The following is a 22,290-nucleotide window of genomic DNA, read 5'->3' as shown; positions in this document are numbered from 1 at the left end:
TTATCAAGACAGTATGATACTGGCACAAAACAGACACATAGATCAATGAAACAGAATAGAAAATACAGAAATAAAACCACAAATTATGGTCAATTAATCTTTGATAACGCAGGAAAGGTTATTCAATGGGGAAAAAAGGTAATCTCTAAACAAAGGGTGTTGAGAAAACTGGACAGCAACACACAATAAAATGAAACTGGACCACTTAATTAACACCATACCCAAAAATAAATTGAAAATGGACTGAAGACATAGATGTGAGATAGGAAACCATTAAAATCCTAGAGGACACAGGTAGTAACTTCTTTGACATCAGCTTTACCAACTTCTTTCTAGATAGGTCTCCTGAGGCAAGAGAAACAAAAGCAAAAATGAACTATTAAGACCTCATCAGATAAAAAAACTTCTGCACAATAAAGGTAACAATCAAGAAACTAAAAGGCAACCTGTGGATTGGGAGAAAATATTTGCAAATGACATATCTGATAAAAGGTTAGAATCCAAAATCTATAAAAAACTTATCAAGCTCAACAGCCAAAAAAGAAATAACCCAGTCAAAAAATGGGCAAAACACATGAATATACATTTTCCCAAAGAGGACATCCAGGTGGCCAACAGAGACATGAGAAGATGTTCAACATCACTCATCATCAAGGAAATACAAATCACAACTGCAAGGAGCTATCACCTCACACCTGGTAGAATGGCTAAAATTAACAACACAAGAAACTGCAGGTGTTGGTAAGGATGCAAAGAAAGGGGAACCTTCTTTCTTACATTGTTGGTGGAAATGCCAATTATTGCAGCCACTCTGGAAAACAGAGATTCCTCAAAAAGTTAGAAATAGAACTACCCTATGATCCAGCAGCTGTACTGCTAGGTATTTGCTCCAAGGACATAAAAATACTGGTTTGAAGCAATATATGCACACTTTATAACAGCATTATCAGTAATAGCCAAATTGTGTAAAGAGCCCAAATATCATCGACTGATGAATGGATAAAGAAGCAGTGTGTGCACACACACATACATGTATGCACACATATAATGCAGTATTACTTGGCCATAAAAAAGATGGATTTTTAAATACATTGTACCAGGTCAATTAGTTTTCATATAAAAAATAAAAGTGGATCATCACGGACAAAAAATACAGTTTAGGGGTACCTCGGTGGCTCAGTCAGTTAAGCATCCGATTTCAGCTGAGGTCATGGTCTCACTGTTCCTGGGCTCGAGCCCCGCGTCAAGCTCTGTGCTGACATCTCAGAGCCTGGAGCCTGCTTTAGATTCTCTGTCTCCCTCTCTCTCTGTCCCTTCCCTGCTTGCACCCTGTCTCTCCCTCTGTCTCAAAATTAAAAAAACATTATTTTTTAAAAAAAAATATAGTTTAAAGACTTATAACTGAGAGGAAAAAGTATTGAAATTAACAATATGAAGAGAAATGTTCATTACTTTAAGATTTAAAAAGTGCATCTCTAAAGGCAATTATAAATTTGACTACACTAAAGAGCTTTTGTTAATCAAAATTAAATAAGTCATAAACTAGGCAAGGATATTATCAACATATATAAACCACAAGAAATATAAATACCCTCTTAATAAGGAAAATAAAAATATTTAAATAGGAAAAAATGATAAAAGAACTTTTCATGGAGAACACAAAATTCCTAATAAATGTATGAAACATATTCACTTCCTTAATAATCAAGAAATTGAGAATTAAAATCCCCATCAAATACTCATTAATACCCTCAAGAGTTGTAAAACTTAAGAAGTCGGATGATACCAAGTATTGGCAAGGATGTACACTGATGAAAATTCTCACCCACTCCTACCAGGAGGGTAAAATTAGAACGCTGTGAGAAAGTTTGGCATTACTTAATACTGCAGAGCATGTACAAACCCTACTTGTCCAGCAGTTCCATGTTTCTATACTCGACACCAGACATATTTGTACATGCGTTTCAAAGCATTGCAAAAATCAAGCAACAAAGCACAGCGTTTCTGAATACGGATTATATAGCCATGTTCTTGGCAGTGAAATTCCACATTTGCTCTATCTTAATTTATCATTTTTATGCTCCAGGCTCCTCATCTCTAAGTTGATAATTATAGTGCCTAGTTCATAGGCTTGTGTATTATTTAAATGAGTTGATATACATAAAGTTCTTGGAACAATGCCTGGCACACAGTATTATATAACTTAAGCTGTTATTATTCTTAGCAGTATCATTATTTGTAAAAATGCTGCGTATTTATTACTAGTGGAATGGATAAATAATGTATTCATCATACATACATGCATGGAAATATACATATATATTCACATGTATACAGAAATCAACACAATGGAATACTATAGGATAGTAAAAAATAGACTAACAAAAAAACATAGTAAGACACTTACAGAATACATACAATATGATTCCATTTATGAATTTTCTTTTTTTTTTATTATTTTGTGATTTTTTAAAGGCAAAAAGAGGGGTGCCTGGGTGGGTCAGTCAGTTAAGTGTGATTTCAGCTCAGGTCATGATCTTGCGGTTTGTAGGTTCAAGCCTCACATGGAGCCTGCTTCAGATTCTGTGTCTCTCTTGCTCTCTACCTGGCCCCAACTCGTGCTCTCTCTCTCAAAAATAAACATTTTAAGAAAAGGCAAAATGATATATTGTTCAGACATAATTATTATAAAAATAGATAAAATTAGAAATTTATAAATATTTAAAAGTTTTTATATTTTTTAAAAATTTATATATATATTTTAAGTTAGAAAGCAAAGTGTAAGAATTCACAATTTCAGCAAACACAAGTTCATAATTTCAGAATGGTAATGCCCTCTTGGAATATAAGAGGGGCATCGAAGCCAGGAGAATCATGGATAGGGTGGGGTCCGATGGTGGTAATAATGCCCTATTTCTTAGCCTCAGTGATGAAAAGAGTGGGGATTCATTTTGCCTCCAAAATGTACATATATCTCTTAACACTTTATCTTTTCTATTTTCCAGAAGTGTTTTCTGTATGAAATGCTCCGCAAACTTGGAGTATAAATATGACTTATTAGCTTTCACTTTTAAATTACTTGCTTTACTTATTTGCCTTATAAACAAGCAAAGTATTTCCTCTCAAAAACAACATCCTTTTGAAATTTCCCAAACATAACATTTTTTCCACACCTAAAAAAACCAGAATATTAGAGTCTTGATTATTCTCTCTCATTTCCACTGTTTTTCACAGTTACAAAGCAATGTTTCAAGCAATTCTAAACAACGTTACTGACAATGCTGATACAATCTGACCCAGACATGTAATTCGTGTGGTACACATTTCTTCAGCAATTTCTGAAATGAGGCTGGAGCAGTAGTAGAAATAAATAAAGGACAGAGACAGAAATGAATAATGGAATTATGAGCAATAGAAAAACATTTACCCCTGAAGGGGCAAATTGAAAATAGCAAAACCAAACGAGCCTCAAACAGCTCATACCTGATCATAGTAATAATAACCACTAAAGTAACACCTCCTGTAACAGAAAACAAACTCTGGTAATATTAAGGCTCAAGTATTTATTTTGAGTTTCCTATTTTCTCCACGCAAAATCATGTATCTCAATGGAGGGTCAGCCACCTGCACAGGGCAGCTTACGATCTGTTCATGATACAAATAATGAGTTACCTCTGTTCATGATACAAATAATGAGTTACCGGACTCAGAGTTTCTAACGGAGAGCATCAGAACAAAAGTGAGCAGAAAAAATGGCATTTTAAAAATGCTTATTAGATTGGACATAAAAAATGTATTCTAAGGCCTGTATTACAAAGATTTTGCTCGTAATTCCAGGGTAAAAGATATTAGGTATGACTGCACAGAAATGATAAGGCACTGATTTATGTATGGACTAGAGTAGTCAACAATTTTTTGGTTAGACTATTATACATTATAAAATTACTTTTCTTTTTTGTTTAGTTCAATAAATCTTGTTGTCTAATAATATGTAAATTGCTGGCTCAAACTACAGGCCATGATTTTCTCCTTGAAATTAAGTCTATGGGAGAGGTCCCTGGCACAAACTAAGATTCCCTACTGAGTACAGAATTTTTCTGTCCCCTGCACACTCACTACAATATTTTACTCTGTTTACTTACTAAAATACACTAGAGAAATTTCCACTAATGCTAAAGCAGCAGTAACCACCTTGAGGACCCCAAAGTGTTTTAAAAATTTTTGAGTGTCTTACAGACCCCAAGTTAATCATTCTTCCAGTCGGGACAGACACAAGAAAAAAATGAGCAAAACGAACAAACAAAAACAAAAAACATGTTAACAAGAAAATGTCTTGTTAGTAATAGTAACAATAGCAAAATAGTAATTATGATTATAGTGCCTAATTTGTGGAATTAAAGAAAATAGTGAATATTGACTAACAACAGGATGTAAGTGATGAAGCCGAGATGGAAACTCAGGTGTTCTAAGGCCTCAAAATTCTAAAGTCAAGGCTTTGGTAGGTGAGAACTGGAGCAGCTACAGCCCAGGGGATGAGAGAAAAGAGGAGTCAATAGTTCAGAGTCAGAGAGGCAGGGAGTAAGGGAGACTAGGATGGCCTAGATGTATGACAGCAGGAAGAAATCAGGAATCTCAGAGGTACAATCTTCTAGCTACACAGTTTGGGGATATTGACTCTGGGAAGAGAAGCAGAGTCTTAACTATTTGCTCTGACCCCAAAACCCTTAAGAAGCACAAACATCTTACAAGGCAGTCTTATGCTATTTCCAGGGATTAAAAAAAAAAAAAAAGAAAAATGATCAAACAGCATGTGTAACTTTACAAAGACAGTCACACACATAAGAAAATAAACCACTTTGAATCAAATCCAGTGATAAGAAAAAATAAAAGATCAGTTAAAAATTAATACCTGCAGGGCCTAAAGATTTTGGAATCGTCAGTCCCAACATTTAGAACCACGTATGAAATGTTCCTGTGAACCAGCTGGGCAATGCCAAAGATTAGCGTAATTCAAGAAACTATCAGAAATCAACATACAAAATCAAAACATAGAAATTATAGAAATGAATTTGAAATAAATAATTCTATGAGTGCTTAACACAACAGGAAGAATAGAGTCAAATGACCATTAGTGACCTAGAAGATATATGAATAATTTATCTAGAGTGAAACCAGAGAGAGATCAAGAGATGAAAAATATAAAAAGGAGACACAGAACACAGAACGAGGAAATCAAATGCTAATCTGCTTGAATTAGAAAGAGTGAGAATGGAGAAGGGGCAGTATTCAAAGAGCTAAAGCCAGAGTATTATCTGAAATGGAAACTATAAATCAACACAACCAAAACAAAACAGTGCATCCTAAGCAAATAAAACAGAAACACTAGTCTTTGAGAGATTTTTTTCTCTAAAATTAAGTTTTTTCACTTATCCAAGATGCTTTAGTTCCTAAAAGGATAGGGACTGGTATTTAGAAATGGTAATCTGAGTATTATGGGTGCTTATTGCTAGAAAGTTCATTCAAGTTTCTTGGTCTTTCAGTATACAGAGCAAGGAAATATGCACTTCTTACAAGAGAAAATGCAGCATGAAGTATGAATTCATATCAATGATTCCTATTCAAATTTAAATTATTTTTCTATCTTTTCCCTTAGTCTGAAAATGTTTGGTTCCTTGTGATATTAACATATTTCTTAGTTCTTTTATTCTACGAATAAGAAAATATTCGTAGAATATTCGTAGAATATAAGAAAATAAGTAAGAAAATAATCCCAATATTATATTAAGTAGCAAAAATTGCTAAAAAAATCAATACTTATGTATTTTTTAAAATATAATCCTCCAAGTATCTGTGGTAAATTTGCCAGAATTTTAAAATCACAATTCTTCTCTATATGATTTATTTAATTATAAGGAGTATAACCTAGATTCATTAGTTCATTTTGCTTTTATTCTATGCACTGCTTTTGTGTATATTTGTATTAATTTTCTAAGGTTATGTTAAAGTAAACATGAACAGATTTAAAAAGAATGAAATCTTGCCATTTACAACAACATGGATGGAACTAGAGTGTATTATACTAACTGAAGTAAGTTAGACAAAGACAAATATCACATGATTTCACTTGTATGTAGAATTTAAGAAACACAACAGATGAACATAGGAGAAGGGAAGGAAAAATGATATAAAAACAAAACGGAGACAAGCCATAATAATAGCTTTTTAGATACAGAGAACAAACTGAGGGTTGCTAAAGGGGAGGTCGGGGAGGGGAGGGGGGAGATGGGTCAAATGGACGATGGGCATTAAGGGGGGCACTTATTGGGATGAGCAGTTGGTGTTACATGTAAGTGATGAATCATTGGGTTCTATTCCCGAAACCCACACTACCCTGTATATTAACTAACTCAAATTTAATAAGTAAATTTAAATAACTAAATAAATGTATTCAGAGTCAAATCCATAAAATGTGGTATATTCAAGCAGTTCAGCTTCTATTTGTGTGCCCTCCACATCTTGTTCATCTTTTAAAAATGTTCCGATGGTTTCATCCATCCTTTTAACATAAGGGAAAATATATAAATATGTAATATCCATATTTATGCATCTTTTTTATATAAAATACACATATGTTTACACATTTATATATATTTATATATACATATGTATGTGTACAGATTACCATAATATATAGGCTTATATTGTACATGGATTTGTAAGTCTAAATGTTTATGTTTACCTATATACAATGATATGCTATATAATTTTATCTACCATATTATTTTACTCTACAGCAATCTTTAGAGAAGTTCCTTATTCTTTTATAACTTTTATTTAAAACTTCATTGTGTGGATATAATAGCTTTTTATACAGTCTCAAACCCAAATATTCCATCAAAGGAGACTAGAATAATAAATAGTCCTATGCAAATATCCTTTTTGTATTTTTGCCTAATTATCTTTGAGACACATTTCAGAGGAACTGCTCTGAGTCAAAACTTAATGTCATACATAATTTTACTAGATATTGCATAGTTTCTCTTGCTCATCGCTGTATCATTTTGTATTCCCACTAGCAACATATGAGAACACCTGTTTCCCCAGGGCTTGATCAAAGAGTATGTTGCCAAATTGGAATTTTTGCCAATCTAACAGAAACAGAACTTCATTGTAGTTTCAATTCACCATTTACTTATTGCGAACAAAGTTGAGACTCTTCCATGTTTGATTCATTTGCCTCCCTTTTTCTATGAATTGCTAATTTTTCTCTGAAATTATAATAATTTTCCTTCTCTATCTTTGGAAACTCTGTATCCTATTAATTTTATTTCTGAAATAAATTTATTTTCTGGTTTATCATTTATCTTTATTTTGTTCATAATTATTTTGTCATTCATTTTTCAAGTGATCAAATATACCAGTTTTTCCTTTAACTGATTAAATACAAAAGCAATAGAGTTGCCTCTACTCCCAGTTTACAAAGCAATATACTCAGATTTCTTTCCAGTGCATTTGTATATGTTGTTCTTTAAATTTCTGGTCCATCTGAAATTTATCCTGATATACAGTATGAGAATGAATGGAATTTTATCTTTTTCTTTATGTCTAATCAGTTATCCCAACATCCCTTATTAAAAAATAAATCCTTTCCCACTGACTTGATATACTGAACTTTACAAAAAAAAAATTCACAAGGATTAGGATCTATTCATAGATTTTCTTACTCTCTCCTTTTGGTCTGAATGTCTATTTAGCTTTCAATAATACTGTCTTCATCTTTCTACATTTTATTATCAGATAAAGCTAGTTCACTCCCACATACCACTACCCTTCTTATCAGGACATTCATGGCCATAGTTGCTTATTTACTTTTCCAAATGAAATCACTTGTCAACATGTTTATTCCCAGATAGAGAAAATTGTATGTTAATTCTCATTATTCCATTGAGACTGCATTAAATTTATTAATTTAGAAAATATTACTATCTATGATTTTAAATTTTTCTATGAAGATACATAGTATGTAAACACACAACACAAAACTAATCAGAGGATATAATGAAAAAGAGGATACCATTCAAATACCATTTGTTTGCAAGCTTAGGAATGTTTAAAAGCCCTAGGAGGAAAGCCACACTATGCTCCTGACAGGTACAAAAGCAGCTTAAACAAAAAGGGAGATATATCATATATGTGCATATACAATTCAATATCACATAGATGCTAATCATTGCTTGCACAGCCATGACCTCAGTTTTGAGTCCTGGTAGCATAGCTAGATAATTGTAACCCCTTAACTATTCAGTCATAAACAACTTTGGAATTATTTGAGAAAGGAATATGCATCCTGCTTTTTGACTGAAATCCTTCTGTTGACAATTTCCGGAAAGAACATGAAAAATTCAATGTCAATACATACATGATGGATACTATAAACTTGGAAGGAAATTGCAGAGTATACAGTAGAGCCTCCTTTAAAGAAAGGCTCTGTCATTGACACTACCGATGATATAGAGTACAATTTTGTAAGGAAAAAGAAAGGCATCACAAACCTCCATATAAAAGAGCTGGACTCTAAAATGCAAAGGAGAATACCTCAAGACCTTTCAGGGGTAGGCAAGATCCAAATTATTTTAGGATTTTTAGTATGGGGGCACCTGGGTGGCTCAGTCGGTTAGGTGTCTGACTCTTGGTTTTGGCTCAGGTCACAATCTCACCATTTCACGAGTTCAAGCCCCGCATGGGTCTCTGTGATGGCAGTGCAGAGCCTGCTTGGGATTCCCTCCCTCCCTCTCTCGCTCGCGCTCTCTCTCTGCCCCTCCCCTGCTCATGCTGCCTCTGTCTCCCTCAAAATCAAATGAACTTTTAAAAAAATAAATAAATGGAAATAATTTTTAGTATGTCATTTGTCATCTTTCAGTACATTGACATTTGTACTGATGATTCAAGAGCAATCATGGGTAAAGCTGCTGACACAGTCAGATGAATCAAGTGGTACCAGACCGTACTAGTGTTCGTATTCTCCACTCCCACACTTTCAACAGTACAAAAAACTTAAGGGGAAAAATCCAGTTTCACTTAAAAATATCCTTGAAGCAACAGAGATCATTAATATAATTAAATCTCAAGTCTTTGGTATGCATCTTTTAAATATTCTGTTTGACAAGGGGAATTATACATAAAATACTTTTCTGCATACTAAAGAATGATGGTGGCCTTTAGGAACAGCATCCATTCAATTGTTTGAGTTGTAAGCTGAACTAGCTACTTTTTTTTTTTTTTACAGAATGCTATTTTTACTTGAAAGAATGACAGACAAACAAATGATAGTTATTCAGATTGGAGATATTTGGTAGAACATTTCTTTAACAATGAACAAAGTGAGCCTGTCAACTTCAAAAAAGGAGAACTGACTAGATTTGCTGCCAATGATAAAATTGGAGCTTTCAAGTTGAAAATGATCGTTTTAGAAAAATTTTTGTCTGCCACCATGCATGTTCCCAATCTTCAAAGACTTTACTGATAAGTTTCACAGTGGGATTTTTTAATACTATGTATCAATATTTGGAAGATCCTCATAACTTGGTAAATGAGTATATTCCAAATGACTAATGATGATGTTATAGTATCATGCGTGGTAAAAGACCATTCAGGTTGCAAGATAAAACAGTGAATTTTAATGAACTAGTGGAGGGCAAAGTTATTGATGTGTGTCATTTGCTGAATAGTGGCCCACCAAAAGGTAAGTCCTTGTCTTTATCCCCCAAACCTGTGCCTTATATGATAAAAGAGTGAATTACATTCCAAAGGTATAATTAAATTAAAGATTTTGAGAGTTTATCCTGGATTATGTGGGTGGGTCATAAATCCAGTAACAACTGTCATAAGATTTAGGCAAAAGCAGATGTGACCTGGAGGCAGAGATTGGAGTGACAAGGTCACAAATCAAGAAATGCCAAGAGCCACCAGAATATGCAAGAGGCACAGAACAGAAACTCTTCATGAGCCTCTAGAGGAAGTATAACCCACCTGGCACCCTAATTTCAGACCTCTGGCCTCCAGGGAATAAATTTCTCTTATCCATCGCTCAGTTTATAGTAATTTGCTGCAGCAGCAGCACCAATAGGAAACTACTAAACTATCATTTCAGATTCCACATTGCAACCAATCTTTAAGAAACTACCACTTATTGAGTTTCAGTGTAGCATTAAGAAAAGAATATTCACAATTACCAAAAAGCCTATTAAAATATCCCTCTCTTTTCCAGTTACATGCATGAAAACAGATTTTCATCATATACTTCTATCAAAACAATATATGGCAGGAGACTGATGCAAAAGCAGATATGAGAATATAGCTATCTTCTAAGCTGGACATTAAAGCAATTTATAGGATTATAAAACAATGCTACTCTTATTTTTATTTTAGAAAAATATAGTTAACTTTTGAAACTGTTTGGGTTAATAAATAACAGTTTGGGTATAGGTATTTTCCTTTTTTAATTTTTATTTATTTTTGAGAGACAGCAAGAGAGAGAGGCACACACATGCTTACACAAGTTGGGGGAAGGGCAGAGGAAACAAGACCTAAAGGGAGAGAATCTTAAGCAGGCTCCGTGCTCAGCATCATGCCCAGTGTGGGGCTCGATCCCACAACCCTGGGATCATGATCTGAGCCAAAATCAAGAGTCAGTCACTCAATCTGACTGAGCCACCCAGGCACTCCTCCTTTGTGATTTTTTAATATAGTAAATACTATAGCTACAATTCATGTAAACAAAAGTTCTTTGGGACCTTTATTTAAAATAGTATACAACAGGGGCGCCTGGGTGGCTCAGTCGGTTAAGTGTCCGACTTCGGCTCAGGTCATGATCTTGTGGTTCACGAGTTCGAGCCCCGCGTCGGGCTCTGTGCTAACAGCTCTGACACTGGAGCCTGATTCCAATTCTGTGTCTCCCTCTCTCTCTGACCCTCCCCCCATTCATGCTCTGTCTCTCTCGGTCTCAAAAAAATAAATAAATGTTAAAAAAAATTTTTTTAAATAAAATAGTATACAACAGACCAAAAAAATAATTTTATAGTTACCAATATATCACACTTACAATTTCCTGTTTTATGTGTTCATTTATGGTAATATTGGAGAAAAAATTCTTTATCAATTTTTTAAAAAATTTCTGTAGAATAAAATAGAAGAAATTCAGAATTTTCTGTGAGGAATGTCTTTAGAAAGAAGCTGCATTTCAGATTATCAACTGTAGTTATTAAAAGTCTGGAACTTCAGGGGTGCCTGGGTGGCCCAGTTGGTTTGACTTCGGCTCAGGTCATGATCTCATGGTTTGTGAGTTTGAGTCCCACATTGGGCTCTGTTCTGACAGCTCAGAGACTGGAGCCTGCTTCAGAATCCAAGACTCCCTCTCTCTCTGTCCCTCCCCCACTCACACTCGGTCTCTCTCTGTCTCTCAAGAAATAAACAAACATTAGAAAAAAAAATTTTTTTTTAAAGTCTGGAACTTCATAATAAAAGGATAAAAATCATTTGATCTTTTCATCAACAAAAGATACAGAAAGAAATACAGACCTTAGAAAGAAAAGAAAAAAGCCATGGTCATTTCTTCCTGTCTTTGCATTTCCTCCATCTTTAAAGGATTACACAGACAGTAATACTTCATTTCCTATGAAATCTCCCATCTAATTCCCTTACACGTAAAAATATTTCTATTCCTTTCTCTAAATTTCCCCCAAAATTCCTCCCCAGCCTTAACAAATCTTTTGATATTAGGACTCTTACCTTCTTTCCTCTAGTTTCTACATCACAAAGCCCTCAAACCGGTTCTGACAACCCTGGAATATCCTCAGAAAGCAGAGGAAGAAATGAAATTCAATGGGCAAAGCCAGAACCAATATTTGAAGATGAAGGTAAGAGTGACAAAGATTCTCAAAATATTAATAATGTTGACCCTGCTACACAGGCATATGTTTTCTTCTCTACAGATCCAATATCACCATATAACTTAATTTTTGTATAGTAAATGCTGTTTATTGGTTTTTAAATTTTTCAATCAACTGTATTATAATAACCAGAAATAATGTGATTTTGTCAATACAGACAGCATAAAAGTAATGGTACAGCTGACCCAAGTTGAGGTCAAAGAGGAATGAAAAATAAAAAGATGGGTAGATTCACAAATTTCTTCATCATATACCTCAATGACTCAATAAATTCCGTTGTATTTAGGGATGGTTCAAATATCAAGGGATAGTTATCAAAGTGTGAACCTGGGATAAGCACTAGCAGCAGCATCTGATCACTAATTAGAAATGCAAAGTGTCGGCACATGCTAGGTGGCTCAGTTGGTTAAGCGTCTGACTCGATTTCAGCTCAGTTCATCATCTCACAGTTGTGAGACTGAGCCCCATGTTGGACTCCATGCTGAGCATGGAGCCTGCTTGGGATTCTCTCTTCCTCTGTCTCTCCCCCACTCATTCATTCTCTCTCTCTCCCTTCCACCCCCCCTCCCTCCCTCTCTCTCTCTCTTTCAAAATACATAAAACATTTTTTAAAAATGCCAATTCTCAGGCCTCACCCTAGACCTAATGTTAGTTTAGCTAAGCTGCTCCATGATAGTGCTGCCTTGGCATTCATCTTGGGTGGCATTGCAGGGGACTTGAACTCATGCTAGCCCCTCTTTGAGTGCATGCCCTGGGGACAACAGTCCCCAGAAACATGAATGTAAGTTCCTGATAGACTCCTCTAGCCACCTTGGTGATAAGCATTCTCCCCCACATCCCAGGGCCTTTCCCTTGAGTACACCTTAGTTAAGCCATGAAGCTTACCAAAACTCTGCTCCTTTTTTAATTGGCCAGTCCAGCTTTGGCCCAGGAATTTCAAAGCATTCCACCCTCTGACCCTAACAAAGGCATGTACCCCATGACTAACCTTTTCCTCTGCTTGCACCCTGCCTTGACCCCCCTTTCACGGTACCTCTACATATACCACGTACTTCCTCCAGGACTTAATAAAGTTCTGTATTTCAATTCCTTTGTACTTTTTTGTTGACCTGTGACTCATCATAGGACAGTCTGACAGCCAGGCCCAGGGCTGTAAATAGCAATGTTAATCTAAGTCACAACACCTGCTGAATCATATTAGAGGGATATGGCCCAGGAGACTATGTTTTAACAAAACTTTCAAGTCATTTTGTTGCATGCTTAAGTTGGAGAACCATTAATCTTGTCACATCAAGAAATAAAGGTCTAAAAAGCATTCTAAATAGAAAAGCTGTAAGAAGAGTTTCTTTAGTTTTTTTAAAGATTTATTTTTGAAAGAGACAGAGACAGAGAGAGGAACGTGAGTGGGGGAGGGGCAGAGAGAGACAGAGCGACACAAAATCTTAAACAGGTTCCAGGCTCTGAGCTGTCAGCACAGAGCCTGACACAGGCTTAAACCCACCAACCATGAGATCATGACCTGAGCCAAAGCTTAACCAAGTGAGCCACACAGGTGCCCCAAGAAAAGCTTCTTATACAACAATACATGTAAGAAAATCAAAAGCGGAGTCTGTTGTGGAGGAAAAAGGAAGGCAGTCATATGCATGAATTGTCCTAGTTTTTATAGGAAATAGTTAACAAATGATGTCAAGAGCTGATAAATTAATAACATTGAATCAAGTTTATTATTAGCATTATAATAACCAACAGTTAGAAGTGACTTTATCTGAGAAGTGAAAGTAGGAACAACAAGTAGGGGACACATTCATTCTTCACTGTATACCTTTCTGTGTTTTCTTTTTTCAACCAAGTTATCACTCTATCATTTTGAAATAATGTCCAGCATTCAATTTCCAGACCCCTGTAAATTTTTATCCAAGTTTACATACACGTATTTATTTCAGCATTTTATTTGAATTTCTCTTGACATCAAAGAGGTAGATTTGAAAGATTCCATCTAAAATCTGTCTTTGCTGACACTGGTGTGCAAGGCCAGATGACATCAGGATTTTCCAGTGCCAAAGTAAAATCTGCACCAAAGTTAAGCCAGCAAAGAGGACATTAGTCAGGTTATTCCAATAGGGGATAAAGACACAGCTATGCTGAAACAAAAGGCTGGAAGATTTTTAAGTGATAGGGTGATCTAGAGAAAGGTACTGGGGGATATTAGGGAGGAGGTTCATCAATGGAATATGTGGAGAACATTGGGTTATTTGAGTCCCCAAACGTTTCTATGATTAGGCCATCTACATTTGCTAGTTGGTGCCCATCAGAGTTAGGCTCTTACCATCCTGCAGAGACTAGGAGATAGGGATATTTTCATGGTTAACATTTCAAAGAGATTGTTATCAAATCCTTAAGAAAATATTTTCCTGGGTTGTGAAACTGTCAAGAGGCTGGGAGAAGACTTACATACATTTCAAGAGGCAGAGAAAGAGTGTACAATTCCAAGTTTTCTAAAGTAAATGCTCTACGAAAATGGAGATCAGAAGCCTATGATAAAGAAGAAACCTGCCTAAAGTCTAGTCAAGCAGAGGGAAATGTTAGGGTCATCGTGGTCACCAGGCCTAATATGCCATATTGCTAACATGCTACTGGTGAATACATGTTCCAGGGCTGACACACTTGCTTACTTGTCCAGTCCTCCCAAAGAGCATTCTGCTAAGAACTGTTACTGGCAATCACATAGGCAGTAACCCTGTGAGACATTCAGGACACACATGCACTCTTGTTCCTCTACCCCTTCCTCTGACACCCAGACCACCTTTGCCTGTAGCAATGCTATTTGACTAGAAGCCACTTCAGGCCAGACTCTTTTCTGATTGATCTTTTTAGCCTTCAGAGGTCTTCACACAATGCCCTACAAGTGGATTATGTTCAAAGAATATTGATGAATGCAATAAAGTAAATACACCCTCTCTGAAGATACATATCTATGAGCTTACAACAGAACCTGAGAATCTTTACAGGGCCACAAAACCAATCTATGTAACCTCATCTCTAGTGCATTTCAACCCCTTTTATTAGACTGACAGCCAAGCACGCCTTTTAAAACACCACCACATGTCCATTTGACCTTTGGATAGCAGAGAGGCCCTAAAGAGTGCATGCACATAGCTCCCTGATACCATGGTAAGTATAGGTGGGTTAAAAAAATAGTAACAACTAAACCCTACAGAAAAAATACAGAGATAACCATAAATAAAACTACTTGTTTAATGAACCGCTTAGCAGATTCCTGACCATTGTGAGGAATGAAGCTAACATTTTCACTATTTATCTTACAAAGTATACCATCACAGAAAACGTCTTCTTGTGGATAAAAAGAGCATCTACTAGCCTAACTAGGTAAAAATATAAATATAAATAAAAATATAGTATTATGCACATATGGAGGATTTAGTTAATTGAGCTAATCTGAAGTGAATTATTCCAAGCACTCCTATCTTCATCTTAGGATGGAATAGAATCTACATCTATTTTGAACTTCACATTACTTTCAGAAAATATGTGACTTCTTTTTGAAAATCAACTCCTCAGCTTTATTTCAGCCCCCTGATTTTTCCAGATACTCAGAGCTTATTCCTACAATTCTCCTATTCATATCATCATCTTGAATCATTCCAATATCAATAAGGACCTTAAAACATATTTCAAATATCTACCAGTCAAAAAGAAAAAAAAAGAGCTAAACACGTACAAAAGAAAATATCTAAAGAAATCTGTTAATTACCTAATACCACATGAAGAATTGTAGTTGACCCTTCAACGACATGGGTTTATACTTCATGGATTCACTTACACATATATTTTTTTCAATTAATACAGTAGGGAACTGTAAATGTATCTTATGGTTTTCTTACCCTTTTCTTTCCTCTAGACTACTTTATTGTAAGAATACAGTCTATATACAGATCACATGCAAATATATGTTACTCAACTTTTTATGCTATCAGTAAGGCTTCTGGTCAACAGTAGGCTATTAGTAGTTAAGGTTTGAGAGAGTCATACATTATTATTTTTTTTTTTTTTACTTCCTTAGGTGCTGGCATCCCTAACTCTCATGTTGTTCTAGAGTCCACTGTACTCTAAAACTTAGCTTAAAATGAACATTTATTGCCTTACAGTTTCCATGGGTCAGAAATTCAGGTATGGCTTACCTGGGTGGTTTTGAGTTAGGGTCTCCGATAAGGTTGTAGTTAGGATGTCAGCAGGTATGTGAAGGTTTAATTGGAGCAGGAGGATCAGTTTCTGAGATAGTTCACTAACCTGGTGCTGTTGGAAGGAAGCTTCAGTTCCTCTTCTTGAGTTGCCCGAGTACCACCATAACATGAGGGCTGGTTTCTTCAAGCATGAGCAACCTATGAGAAAACATGCCAGAGCCTCAGTATGTTTTATGACCTAGCCTCAGAAGTTACACACCATTATTTTTTCAATATAGTATTAGTTACACAGGTTGGCCCTATTCCATTAACAGGGAACTACACATGGGCATGAATGGCATTCATGGGAAGTATCTGGGTGCCATCTTGGATACCAGCTATCATAGCATCCTTCTTTTATTAGTATCTATTCTACTCACTAGCCAATGCAATGCCCCTCTCTGGTTTTGCTCCCAGACTATTCCAATGTTCAATCTACATTTTTCCTGTCTTCTTCTTATTCCCTTTACCACCTATTTCAGTGCATGCCACTCCATAGAAATGATTTCCTTGAAGACTATCCATCATCTCTTCCTGCTAAATTGATGGTCTTGACCTTTCCTTAGACATTTTCAACATCTTACAATATTAGTGTTACCAACTATCCACTCATGAAGTTCTCTCATTCTTTGGCATATTTAAGAGTTTCTCCCATCCTTCTAATGCCATTTCTCCTCTCTTTTTCCTCACTAAGTCCCTAACTGTGGAATGTTCTTTAAGCTCATCCTTCTGGTTTTCTAGCCATAGTACAACTGGGCTGATATTCATTCACTACTTCAGCTATGTCATCTATTATTTGGCCACTAATCAATCTGCATTTCCTTTCCTACTCAATCATACTATGTCCTTTCTAGCTGCCTACAGACATCTTCATTCCCTAATTCCTAAAGAAGGCTCATTATTTCTTCCTTTAATGCCTCTAGGAATAATTTGCCTTTTTCTATCAATTGCAACTACCACTACCATAGTCTAGTCCCTCCCTATACCATAATCTTATTAAAATAGCAGTATTTTAGATTCTATACTTACTTGACCCTAAATATTGACCCTGCTTCTCCTCTAAACCAACTGTCATGTGTTTTGATACTAAATCTTGAGAAATTCCTCTTATCTTTTCATTTTCCAGCACAAGAGAATTCATTATAATCAACTGCCTTTAAATCAAAACTCCTTAGACTGGTTTTTAAAGCATATATTGTCTTCCCATTTGGCTACTATACCTAATTTCTTACTCCCTTTATTTCTCTTTGGTAAGGTTAATTCATTCACTGTCCCCCAGATACACAAATTCCACATTTACCTTTTCTATTCTATTTCTTAAGAATTAAGAAATTCTATTCTTAAATTTCCATCCTCCCAATTTTTGTAGGTATACCTCAAATTCCAAAATCTCAATGCAATCTTTTCTAACTACTTTAGTTCATACTGGGATATTTGATATTTGAGTCCTTAATGCTTTATTAGGCACCCCTCTCTCTTATTCTCCATGTGTTAGTGCTATTTCTATAGCTAAGTTGCAAGCTTTCTATGGCTAAGTTGCAAGACTCATATTTTATATTTCTTCTAAAACACCTAAGATAATCCATAAGCAGCAAGCTGAGTACATAATAGGCCATGAATAAATATTTATTGGTTAACTAAATAAGGAAAATAATTAGAAAATTCCCATGTCATTTGGTAGAATGACTACAGGCAGAAGTCTCCTCCCAAAATTTATTTTCTAAAAGTGCATTTTCCCCATGTGTCAATGAAAAAAAAATGACTCTTTTCTAGCATAGCCCAACTTAGTTCCTAAAGCATGGGTAAAATCCCTTAGATGGAATTGTTAAAAGTACAACTTTTTAAATAAAGTCAGATATACAGAATAATTGCTTCAGTTAGCAAGTACAGAGGAAATCAGATCACATTTCAAAGTAATTTGATAATTTTGGCAGTTACAGAATAATTAGGGAAAAAAGCAATAGGGCTGTTGTCCTGAATTTATTAAAGGAAAGGAAACTCTTATAAAATCCAACAGATAACAGGAAACCCTACAGGATATGTAACAGAAAAAAATAGTGAAGCTGATTGTTTCACTGCAGAAATGCTATTTTTTTTTCAATTACATTACATTAAAAATTAATAAGACTATTAAAAATAACCATGACCTGTCTTTGGAAAAACAACATATTCACAATTCCCCCAAGTCTCATGGCTTCTTGAGCACTACTTTGGGAGCAGTATTTTATGTTGGAAACAGCATGAGTTTTCACAGCCACAGAGACCTGCATCACTACTTGAGTGACCTTAGGCAAGTTACCCAACACTGAGGAAACCTACCAACCTCACAGGGCTGTTGTGCAAATTAAATGAGACTACTAATCTGAAAGAACCTGGCATGGTGCCCACTACATGCTGGTCAATATATCTTAGTTTCTTTCCATTCTGTTTAGCAGAGATAAAGAGCAAATCAGAGGCAGAACAACACTAAATTAGGAGAGAGGAACCAGTGATTACGATACTAATTCAACAGCTGGTTCAGTATTAGGCAGGGACAGTCAACTGTCTTCCAGTTTCCATTTTCCTCTTCTCCATTTTGGTATTAGATCCCCCCTGGGCACACAGGTAGCCAGACAGAGCAATAGGTCTCTTGCCTTCAAAGGGTTTTAATTGTTTGATTTGCAGTGCCTTTGGGTAGACTAGACACTTCAGTTTTCTACCATTCACCAGGCACTTCTCCCCTAACCTAATCCAATATTCATGACTCATTCCTGACACCTATGGGCTCTTCTGTGTATGGCCAATGGACCAGATGATCCCTACAATAATTGATCGCTATGTTCAGTGATTCTGGGGAAAGACATGGAATAATGTTCATTCCTCTGGCAGTCAATAGTCTAAGGACTTAAATTTTAGAAAAGAGGAAAGGAAAAAAACTCTAAAAAATTTTGAAATAATCTAACCTTTAAAATGCTCTAATCTCTCCTGCATGTTAAACCTATCATATTTTTATTTACATGTATGGTATATTAGTTTCCTGTGGCCCCTGTAACAAATTGCCACAAACCTGGTAGTTCACACAACAAATTTATTCTTCACAGCTGTGGAGAGCAAAACTAAAATCAATTCATCTGTGGGGGCACACTCCCTCTGAAGGCTTCAGGGGACAATCATTCCTTGCCTCTTTCAGTTCTAGTGACTTCCCATCTTATTTGGTTTATGGATGCATTACTGCAGTCTCTGTCTCTATCTTCCCATGGGCTTCTCTCCTCTGTGTCTCTTCCTCTTCAGTCTCAAATCTGTTTCTGCCTAACTCTTATAAGGACACTTGTCAGTAGATTTAGGGGCCACTTAGATATTCCAGAATGACCTCATGTCAAGATCCTCAACTTAGTTACATCTGCAAAGACTATTTCCAAATAAGATCACATTCACAGGTTTTAAGGGAAAGAACTTAGATCTATCTTTTGGGAAGCCACCTGAGCCCAGTATAGACGTCTACATAATCCATCACTCACTTATAGAATATAGGTGGGTAGACATCTCACACACTGACAAGCAAATAGTCAAATAGCATATTCTCAACTATTTACAAAAGATAGCCCTTCAGGGCCTGAATATATCTTGTGAAGCTGCAAATTTAGACAGTAATCTTTTCTTTCTACCAATATGTTCTGCATGTAATTTTCCTTGTTCATGATGTTCTATTTTGAGCATGCACTACTTCATTAAGAGGTCACAATTATTGAAAAAATGCCTTGCTAATGACTTTTTTCCTCCTGTTTAAACAAGTAATACCATACGCAATCTTAAAATTTTAAGGTATAGAGAAAAGATTACCCTTCAAAACTCCTTATTTCCTCTCTTCTCAAACAACAGTTTAAAATTCCTTTCAGAATATTTTGTGCACACATAAAGGATTGTTAATTGTTTTATCATAAATAAAATCATGCTATACAGGGGCACCTGGGTGGCTCAATGGGTTAAGTGTCCAAATCTTGATTTAGGCTCAGGTCATGATCTCAAGGTTTTTGAGACTGACCTCCACATCGGGCTCTGTGCTGGCAATGTGGAGCCTGCTTGGGATTCTCTCTCTCCCTCTCTGCCCTCCCCTCTCAGTCCCTCCCCTTGTGTGCTCTCTCTCTCTCTCTTAAAAGACAATAAACTTTTAAAAAATCATGCTATACGTATTACTCAGTAAATTGCATTTTGTTTTTATCAACATCTTAAAGCTATCTTTCTACATTAAGACCTATACTTTTACTTTTCTAATCACACAGTATTTGATGGAAGGAATGTTCACTATTTACTGATGAACATTTAAGTTGCTTTCAAATTTTTGTTATTATAAGAAATTTGCAATGGTTACATGTCTAAGAATGTGCAAAGATAGGGGCAGCTGGGTGGCTCAGTTGGTTAAGCATCTGACTTCAGCTCAGGTCATGATCTCATGGTTTGTGGGTTTGAGCCCCACATCGGGCTCTGTGATGACAGCTAGAGCCTGGAGCCTGCTTTGTCTCTCTCTCTCTCTCTCTCTCTGCTCCTCCCTTGTTCATGCTCTCTCTCTCAAAAATAAATAAACATTAAAAATTTTAAAAAAAGAACGTGAGAAGATTTCTGTAGAATAGATTTTCAGGTGAAATTGCTTGGCAAATGTTATGCACATTTCCAATTTGGTTGAGCCTGCTCATTTGTTCTCCACAAAGTGCTGTACGAACTGGCCAATTAATGGTGAAGAGTAACTCTTACCTAGTCAAACAGCTAAATATAATGTGTGTATGTGCATGTATGTTGTTTATATGTTTATGCATATACACACTTTAAAATGCCTAAGTACACACCCATACACACACACATTTTATATATGAAAGCCCTCCCAACATCAGTTAGATGAATTAGGAAAAATGCCACTGATGCCCATACCTTACCTACCACATCCAGAGCTGATCATCAGGCCCTCAAAGAAGGGGAAAGAAACCCCCTTTGGGGGTAAAGTGAAGAAAAAAGTTAAAGAAAAAAAAAGGTGGCATCTGTCATGTTTTCTGACCCAGCACCATGATCATCCCAGGGCAGAACATTCTCCCAGACCAGGAATTCTCCCTCAGGATAGATGTGGCTACAAATATCTAACTGATGCATCCTAAATCAATGAAGGAACTCAGTCCAAAAATAGAATCAGAATTATGCTTTTTTCCTCAAAAATTCTACCAAGAAAAAACTTGCTGAAAGTGGTGTGTAACTTGAATTCCAAGGTAATCTGATTGAAATGAACACAGCACATTTAGACGCTTCTCAGCAAAACCGGGAGAGGGAGAAGATCTTTTCATCAGGCTCAAAGTTCAACTGGAGTGACAGTGGCATAAAAAAACTTACCAAGGCGCCTCCAAAGTGGTCACTCTGGACCAGCTTTCGGCAGAATTGTAACAAGAGAGTAATAAAAAGTCTTCCAGAGCATTAGAATAATTACATGCTCTTAAAACAAGCTGACTGCAAAGGATGCACCTGTTTTGAAAGCAGATCTTACCCCTCTTTATAATGCAGCAGGAAACTGTTTCCCAGTTAGAGGAGTACATAAATTTATTCATCAATCCATGATAGAACATTCACAGACTCAGAACTTATCATGTTCAATTAGATAAATAATTTCATTATATTCAGCTTTTCCTTATTCAGGGTCTACAATATCCTCCATCCCTGCCAACTGAAGCTCAGTACACACTAACTTTCTACCTCCTCAACTCCCCCACATATACCCTCGTCACATGCTGGCAGAAAAGGGTGCCAAATAATAAAAACATGATGGGTTGCATTGCAAAGAATTGCTTTCTGCTGAAAATCTAAGATGCATAAAATGTTGTGTTGTTGTAGTAGTATTTGTTCCATTTACAACAAAGAGAGCAGAAACGTTAGTCAATTCAAATGTAGGAGATCAGCTGCACTGGAGATTAAAATACACTGGGGATTAGAGACACAGTTCAGGATGGCTGAACTTAGGCAGTGTGACATATGTCAGGACAAAAGGATCTGGTACAAGGGAAGGTTCTGTTCTGCTAACAAACCAATAGAGCAAATAATTATCTGTGTTCTTTACAAAAATATTTGTGTTCTTTATAATAATTCTG

Source organism: Neofelis nebulosa, chromosome 4 (assembly GCF_028018385.1).
Source record: "Neofelis nebulosa isolate mNeoNeb1 chromosome 4, mNeoNeb1.pri, whole genome shotgun sequence".
In the NCBI taxonomy this organism is placed as follows: Eukaryota; Metazoa; Chordata; class Mammalia; order Carnivora; family Felidae; genus Neofelis; species Neofelis nebulosa.
This window is presented reverse-complemented; position numbering follows the sequence as displayed.